The following is a 9,365-nucleotide window of genomic DNA, read 5'->3' on the forward strand; positions in this document are numbered from 1 at the left end:
GTGGCACCTCCCCGGACATCTGGCCTTGCTGTGAGGGATTGCCAGACAAGCCTTCTGAAGCGGGAGGTATTCACAAGAAGAAGGTGGAATATCCTGCCCTCGCAGGGACAGGCAGTGGGCCCCCCCGGCACAATCTCTTACGGAAGGGTCAGGAGGCAGGGCGCTTTACCTTGCTTGGAATTATTCAAGAGGCTGCACAGCTTTGCATAGCAACAGAAGGCTTGTTGACAGGACTTAGAGGGTTCCGGAAGAAGGGACTATTCTCTGGGACCGCCACACACACACAGTCATTAACCCCCTGTGGGAAAGTGTGAAATTATGCTGTATTGGAGGCTGGGTTCACTTGTGTGGCCCTATTGAGGCCATCTTCCCCCACGCTGGCCAGGAAAGAACCAAGCTTTTCCCTCAGTCCATATCATTAGCGAGTTGGGGGGCCCTGCGTTGCCACAACATCACCCAGACAGTTGAGGTCCCAGCGGTTTCTGCACTACGCTGCAGGGGGTGGGGGTGGCGCCTCCGCGGAGGTGAGCGCTTCTCCCCTGGAGCTAAGGTTTGGGAGGAAAGGCTTGCCCCTCCCAACCCCTCCACTCTCCCTCCCCGACAGAGGAAGGAAAACCACACTTCTCTGGGGAGAAGCTCTCCTATTCAGGAGGGTCAGTTTTTTCCTAGTACAAAGAAATGAGGTGAGTCTTCCCCATGTTACTTGGGCCATCCTAACGATCTAACTCTGGACGAGTCACAGCCTCTGAGTCACGCTCTAAGGACTCAATAGACAGTTCCTGGGGGAAGGTGTCAGTGGAACAGCCAGAAGGCAGATCTTGTGCCTTGGGTTAGCTGGGTAAATATCCAGTATTAAGGAAAGGCAAGGACTTATTTAGGTGCTAGTTCGGTGCTTTTTCTTTTTCTTTCTTTCTTTCTTTCTTTCTTTCTCTCTCTCTCTCTTTTTTTTTTTTTTTGGTAGAGCAAGACCCAACAGTGAGCCTCTTTATCATTCCCGAGGCCTAGTTTCTCTCCTTGTGAAGTGGAATGGATAATGCCTACCTGATGGGAAAAACTGGAAACAAGCAATAGGGAAGGAGTTATATATAAATTGGGGCACGTCTCTAGGATGGTGTACTGGGCACACTTTGAAAACAAAGACGTAGGGGCGCCTGGGTGGCTCAGTTGCTTAAGCATCTGCCTTTGCCTCAGGTCATGATTCCAGGGTCCTGGGATCGAGCCCCGCATCGGGCTTCCTGCTTGGCAGGGAGCCTGCTTCTCTCTCTCCTGCTCCCCCTGCTTGTGCTCTCTCTCTCGCTGTGTCCCTCTCTCACTGTCAAATAAATAAATAGATCTTAAAAAAAAAAAAAAGAAAAGAAAACAAAGATGTAGGTGCTGACGTGGAAAGTTGTTGAAAAATATTAAGTGGATAAGGACAAGCTGTAGCGTGATGCATATCTGAGGGTTTGTGTGTATGTGTGTGTACAAAGTTAACGAATGTTGCATAGGGTGGTGTATATCCTAGAATGCGCCTCACCGGGAGGGGAAAGAGGAATCCTAGGGGTCAGTGGCAAGCTGGCTTGGAGGAGAGAGATGGAGAGTTAGGCTCCAGGAGGAAGGTGTACACTTTCTATTTATATATTTATAATTTCTCTGTTTGAGTTTTTTGTCCAGGTCCGTGTAGCCCTCGTTTTCAAAATGACAACAGTTTATTTGCATAGTAAGATGAGGGCTCTTCCTTTTCCTGTTCTTCTGGATCAAAAAAATGAAAACCTTTGATATTGGTGTGGGATTTAAATTAAGTAATGTGTCAAGTGCCCACAGCACAGAAGAGGCTTGGTTAATGTTGGTACAGATAACACAGAGGGAAGAGCTGAGTGTTCTTTCTACTGACCGTTTCTTTCTTTCTTTTTTTTTTTTTTTAGATAGTAATGATGCCTATCTATTAGATACCATATATTGTTTTTGTCGCTGTTTTTTAGGCACTGTGTACCATCTATTTCTCTGTCACTTCTGGTTCGCAGACGTCACTGTCCTAGAGGTGGTGAAGGATCGCTGGATTCGGGAGTAAGACCAGGTTTGCTGACAAATAATGTGATTTGGGACTTGGGGTCCCTTACTTGTTCTGAGCGTTCACCGGGTACCTAGATGACGTCCAAGGTCCTGCTAAGGTTGAAATGCACATATCCGCTCGCTGGTGAGGTTGAGGGAGCTGGAAAGGGAGAGTGGGGAGTGGTCTGTGTCAGAGAGTTCAAAGACCAGACAGAGGAGAAATGTCACAGAGAGAAGCTGGAGGTTAGGGAACAGTTTCCTGAAACAGGCCCAATTTGTTACAAGCCCCCACAGCCACTCGCTTGCTCCTTCTGCTTCTCAGGCAAGAATTGTACACCACGTCTGCCGGTGAATCCATAGCAGAGCTCTTTTCGCTATTCTAAAAGGCTGCAAAGGTAAGTTTTCTATTTCTTTGGGTTGGATTTTGTTGGCAGTTTCTTCTTTCTGGTGATGTGTTTTAAATCTAAAAGGGAAGGTCAGTGCTTTGGGCTGCGTATTTACTTAACTCCATCTCTCATTTGTTGGAATGTGTACTGTCAATTTTCTTAGCCAGAGCGGATCCTAGTAGGAAACAGATCTGTACAGCGGAGACCTCCGGTCATGTGTGGGTGGGTGGGTAAGTATCTAATGCACTTAAAATTCAGTAAATAGAGGATACAGAGCACCGCGGATCTGTCACCCACCGCCCCTTTCCAAGGGAATGCCCAGCCCGCATTTTTCTCTTCAGCCGCCCCTCGATAAAAGCTGGCCTGCTTTTATCAAGCTCCTGATGTCGTGTGGGGATTATGTCCTTCCTTCCTGTCTGGGCATTGTTGTGACGGCCAGGTGGGCTTGTGTGGGGGACTGCTGGAAGCCAGGAGAGACTTTGTTCCCCTCTCTGAGCCTGGCTTCCCCTGGAGCAGGCTTGTGTAACAGCAAGCAGTGAGCTGGGGGGCTTGTGAGCTGTTGCCATGGTCACTCCCCAGCGTGCCCAAGGCCGAGTCCCCACGTCTGCTTCGAGTCTTTATTAGAGACAGAACAACACGGGACTACAGGCCTCAGCTCACTTGGTAAGGATGGTGGCCTGGCCTTGTCCCTTCATGTTGTTTTGCCCCATGAGTGGAATGGAGCTGATCTGTGGCCAACAGCCCACGTTTTCCTAACGCCAAGACAGACGCACCAACCCTCCAAACACCATCGATGGGATCCACAAGCAAAACAACGTGAAAGGAAAACAGTGACAGTTCTGTTTCATAGCAAAAACAGTAATTTGAACAAACCACTGACATGATTTTTACATACTTGTACTCGTGGCCAGAAGTTTTGCATTTTTTTTTTCCACATAATACAGCTTTGGGAACATTTTTTCCATGTTACTTTGTGGCCTTCGTAATTAGCTCCATTACCGTGTAAAGGAAAATAAACACGGTTGTCTTGAGCCCCCCCAGAGACTAGCATCCACGACAGAGGACAGGACAGTAACTGGATCATATAAACTGTCTCTAATTCTGATTAGAGATCGTAATTCAGTTATGGGGGTTTGCCACTGCCTATGAGGAAGTCCCAGACTTTCTTTTCTTTTCCTTCGAAGCACATCCATGGACTTCTTGACTTATCTCTCCCGCAGCATATTCTTGAATTGGGCCGTTGCTTATCTTCTCAATTCAGCCAGGGACGTCTTCTTCATTAGGAGGAAGTAACCTCCGACCTCACGTCTCACTAGGCACCTGATGAGGGGCCTCAGCTAGGATTTCTCAAGGCCCAAAGTCATTTTGAGAACTCCCCTAAGACAAAAGGGAGCCCACTTATTTATTTATTTATTTATTTCACTTAAAGGGTTGTGATAAATACTGCAGAAGGCAGAAAACGTACCCAGAATTCAGGCCGATGAACAATGTGCTTCCTGAACATAGGAGATGTCACTGACCTTGATTCTCGTTCCGTGTGGAGGGGTCAGGAAGAAGAGATGTTGCCGATGGTGGCAGGGCAGCAGGGAACTCTCTGTTTCCAGGCCCAGAGCTCTGATTCCGTAGCCGCAGTCAACTGGCTTTGACGGTGTGAGGTCTCGGGCCCGCAGGGGAGAGCCGGGCATCTGGCTGGAAGCTGTGTAGTGAGGGCAGAATTCCCACAGCCGGCCCTGGGTTCCTAGGGGTTCCCGCCCTCCCCTGCGGGACGTTCCCACCAGCTCTCCTGATCTCAGAGGCACTGCCTGCCAGAGGGAGGACCCTCCTCAGCGCCCACGGGCACGGCAGTGCCATCTGTCTGTGTGGCACCTGTTACCCACACACAGCGGGGCTGTCACCGAGAGAGGGGGAGTCTCTGGGCATGGCCTTGGACACGGGCGAGAGCTCCGATTGCCAAGGGGGGGGGTCCTGTGCATCACCCGGGGGGAAGCAGTCCCTGGAATCCTAGGCACAGAGCAAAGTCTCAGACCCCCGTGAGACCAACCCCACCTCGTAAAACTGGGAGAACCACGTAGCTAGTAAACATTGTCAGACAGCAAAGGGCAGCAGGGATTATTAAAACATTGACAAAACTTTCAAGTTCAGTGGCCCTGAATCACATCTGACGAGAGCACGTCCTAAGGGCAGCAATAGGTCTCAGGAAGAGGTCACAGTTTTATTTGAGTCAGCTGGGTGAGGAGAGGGGGCTTTCGGGATTTTTCTTGGTTTGATTGTTTTCAGCATATAAAACAAATTCTTTTTTTCTCCTACAACTATGTTAAATTACAGCCAGCAAGGGAAGTTTTGCATGTGGATGCCCTCTGGTCTGTCTTTCGAGCAGCCCCAGAGGGTCATTTGGGTGGGATGGCAGGAGGATGGACATCCACCAGTTTAAAGAGTATCATCTGACTGTGTCCTATAAGTAGTTCTCTGATCCCTTCTAGCAATAATCATACTTGTCAGAAAATGGGGCGGGCTGGGCTCAGAATCACTCCCGCCAGTCAAAACTTCCGCTGAAAGAGAAGATATTATCTGCTAATTACATTGCTGCAATTAAGAAGTTGGGGCTGATGGCTCCGCGCTTCCAGTATGTAAAGATCAGCGGCCATTTGAGTTGAAATGTTACATCCTGTGACCTGTTTTTAATTGACTTCCCTCCTCCCCCTTCTTCAAAGCAGGGCCCCGCCAAAGCCACCAGCTCTGACTTTGAAGCTCCTTTGAAAAAGAGAAAAAAAAAAAAAAAAGGCCAAAAGTCAAGGGCTTTCAAGCACATATGTTTTAGGCCAAATTCACAAATGTCTTTTTTTTTTTTTTTTTTGAGCGAGTTCTTTAATCTGGAAAAACAAAAAAAGAAACTGAGATATGCCATATTGGTCACATTTAAAGAAATCTTATTTAACAACTGGTCTAGTCACAAATGCCTGCTTTTCTAATATTTTTCTGGTGACGGAAGTTTAACATTTCTGATACATATGGAATAGCGGATGAGCTCTTTTTTTCCTTTGAATACCTCCTCTGTGATGTAATTATCACATGATGGCCGATGGCTGGTTCTCTTGGACCACCTTTGCTGAACCCCGTGGACAGCCAACTGTGACTCACGGGTCCGTGAGGTACCCTTCATGAGTTCATGGTCTGTGCTCAGGGAACACATCATCGTCTCTAGCCACCTTTAATTATGTCATTCATATTACAGAAATAAAATCCCAATAATTTGATGTTAAATTGATTATTTGCCAAGGTCAGACACATAGGAAGAATGTTTGCAAATGTATGGAAGAAAATAAGGTATCCTAGCCCGTTTTGTAAGCGTATTTGGATAACAGATTCAGGTACATGCTCAGAACATTAAAAAAAGGGGCGGGGCCCTCCTTGGAAATGCCAGCAATACTTGCAAAGTCTCTGTGGTTTCAGGGCTAGAATACTTTGCAGCCCATTTGGTTTGGTTCCCATTCATGGGTGTTCAAAGTAAAGCTAACACTTTTTTATATCACCATCCCTTTTTTTTTTAAGATTTTATTTATTTATTAGAGCGCACAAGCGGGGGCAGAAGGAAAAGCAGACTCCCCACTGAGCAGGGAGTCCGACGCGACTCAGGGCTTGATCCCAGGACCCTGAGATCATGACCTGAGCCGAAGGCAGACGCTTCACCGATTGAGCCACCCAGGGCCCCGGCATCCCCTTCTCATTTTGACAACATCGAATGTCTTGGGTTCTTTATAGGACAGCAGCTCATATTCGTGTAATGCTTTTCCATTTAGAACTCCCAAGCCCATCCCCACCCAAGGTAAAATCATTTAAACCCCGCTCCAATCCTGTAAGGAAGTACTATTGTTACCTCTGTTTTAGAGATGTAGAGACCTCGGTTCACAGAGATTTAGGAAGTGTAGTAAGTGAGCCAAGATGAGATCTTCTGATTCCACATCCCTGTACCTAACATGTGCATCTCTTCTCTCAAGGCATCCAGGGTTAATGTCCAAAAGAGTAGGGTGGGAAAGTGTTTACTCTTTGCCTCTGTGCCAATACTCTAGTTAAAATCCTACACGCTCTTTGTTCTGGGAAATTTTCAAGACCCATGTCACCCAGAAGGAACCTTTGGCATTCCAATTCACTCATTCACCATTTTTTTTTGAGCGCTGTTGTTTACCAGACTCCATTTTAGCTGTGAGGATACCGCAGAGAATACAACTGATCAGTCTGTCCTCTTGGGTGAGGTGGGGGGGGGGGGATAGAAAATAGGTGTGTAACAAAAATACTTTCTGATAGCTATCAGCGTTACGGAGAAAGCAGAGGAGGGGAGTATGTGGAGGAGTGGCTGGGGGTGGTGAGTTGGAGGTGGTGTTTTAGGTGATATGGGAGGTAGTATTTTAGGAGGGGGTTCATTGTCAGCCTGCCCCAAACACTCAAATGCATGCTTTACAAATTCTATGCTGGCCATCATGTGGATGCAGCCTGTGCATTGCATGAGCTCTTTCACCGAGAGAGGTGTTCATTTTACAGATAAAAAACGAAGAGAGAGGAGCTCCTGGGGGCCTCAGTTGGGTTGGCGGCTGCCTTCGGCTCAGGTCGTGATCCCAGCGTCCTGGGATGGAGTCCTGCGTCAGGTTCCCTGCTCTGTGGGGAGCCTGCTTCTCCCTCTGCCCCTCCCCCTGCTCTCTTTCGCTCGCTCGCTCACCCTCTCTCAGATAAATAAAATCTTAAAAAAAAAAAGAAAAAAACAACTAAGAGAGAAAGAAGTCAAGGCACTGGTCAGGGTCACGCAGATGATTCCTGTGTGATTAGAGCCACGTTCCGGGTTTCCTGACTCCCACAGTAGAGGTCCTCCCATCACACCATACACCATTTATCCGCAAGAGCCAGGAGCTCGTGGGTCCTTCCGCATTTAGACCGAAGGCCGGGAGAGACAAAGGCTGTACTCCTGGTAGCTCCGAGTCCCACTCCTTGAAAGTACATTCACCCTGAGCATGCTAGCGTGGACGTATCCCCACCACCAGCTCCTTACTATTGGCTAGGAGAGAGGGAAGCGAGCAGATCTGAGCCATGGCTTTAAAAACTTCCCGTCTGTGTGGCCCTCACGTGTGGATTTTCCAGGCCTCTGAGGACCTCTGTGCTGTGGCAATGCTTTGTGGACACAGGACTTTTGTTAGGCTGCATGTGCCATGGAAACCCAGCCAGGTCAGCTCAGACCCAAACAGTCCCTGGGTCCCATCCCAGCGTTTCACCTCTCTGTCTCTGTGGCCGAGACCTGGAAACACAAACTGGCCTCAAACAAAGCCCCCCGGCCACGTGCGCTAGACCCAGGCCACCCTCACAGGTTGCTGCTGTAGCCCATTTCGTCATCTTTGGCTCTACTCTTGGAAAAGGGCTCTCATGTGATCGAAATGGTGAAACATTTTGTTTTCTCACAACAGCAAGGAGAGTGTTCCTTGCAGACAATAGAGAAATTAGCAAGGACCGCAAGAAATTTACAGCACTTGTCCTAACCCCGTCACGTGATGGTAATTGTTAATAAATGCAAAGTAAAGCCCCAGTCTGTTTTTATATGACTTAAAATACTTTTAAAAATAATTTTAAAAATTGGCTCATCCTATAAATTGCTTTGCAACTTGCTAATTTGTTTTCATTTTTCTTAATGCCATAATAATAATATCATCTGAATTTTTTTTTGACTACCTACTATATCTCAGCCACAGAAGTTCTGCAAAACAACTGCTACAATTCCTGTTTTACAGCCAGAGAACTGAGAGTTCTGAGATTGTTTGTTCTTTCTCTCCATTCTCTCATTCAATACCTCATTCCTAGCTAGGTCTCATGGTTCATTTGTCAGCTCTAGCTCAAAAAATCTTCTTGTCAGCCCTGACCTTTCCTCTCAGCCTTGACTTTGTTACCCAGTTGCCTTCCTGACGTCTCAATTGGATCTCAAAGGTGCTTAGGACTCAGACCTTCCAAAATTGTGCACAGGTACTTTGCATGGTGATGTAGGAGGGCTTGCACCTCTTATTACGGCCTTGGTGTGGGCCACCATCTTAGCCCATCGCCAGCAGGACACTCTTGACTTTCTTGAATTTATTCATTACCCAGCAGTTGAAGGATCTTTTCAAAATGCAAATCTGATCACGTCACCACCAACTCCTAACACTTGAGTGACGTTCTTCTGCTCTTCAGGTGAAGACTGGAATCCTTAACTTGGTCCACCCAACAGCCATGTTCTGCCTGCCTCCCAAACCAGCCTCGGTTCACACCTGCTCCCCACGCTCTGCACTGCCATCGCACAGATGTTCTTGGGGTTCATGTACCTAAATCTCAACAGGAATTGTGGACTTGTTCCTTCTGACTGGAATGCTCTTCCCGCCCCACCCCCCATTTCTTCTTTGGCTGAATTATTCCTACTTTGTCTTTTGATGTCAGCCCCATTACCCCACCTTGAGATAAGGCTTCCTCGGTCCCCGGTGACCACATCAGTTTTCTTGTCTTATTCACTCTCTTCGTACGGTGCCCCTCTTCTCTGTAGCCCTTACTGTGGCTTTAGACTTACTTGTAACAGGATTCTTTGATTAAAGACTGTGATGACATTTAGGCTGTAAGCTCCATGAGGGCAGGAGCCATACCTGTTTGTGTCTACCATTCTTTTTTCCCCTTCATTTTCAATTTTTTAAATTTTCTAAGTTTTTATTTATTTATTTTAAGTAATCTCTCCACCCAGTGTGGGGCTCAAACTCACAACCCTGAGATCAAGAGTTGTACGCTCTACCAACTGAGCCAGCCAGGCGCTCCCTACCATTACGTCATCATTGCCTAAAGCACTGACTAGCACATACCCATCACTAACCATGTGTTGGGTGAATGAGCTGTATGATTCATCAAGATTTACCCAGTGGAAGGGGCTGAGCCAGAATGGAACCTGCCGTTTGT

The sequence above is a fragment of the Mirounga leonina genome, unplaced genomic scaffold (assembly GCF_011800145.1).
Source record: "Mirounga leonina isolate KUSES-001 unplaced genomic scaffold, KU_Mleo_1.0 Mir_168, whole genome shotgun sequence".
NCBI lineage: Eukaryota > Metazoa > Chordata > Mammalia > Carnivora > Phocidae > Mirounga > Mirounga leonina.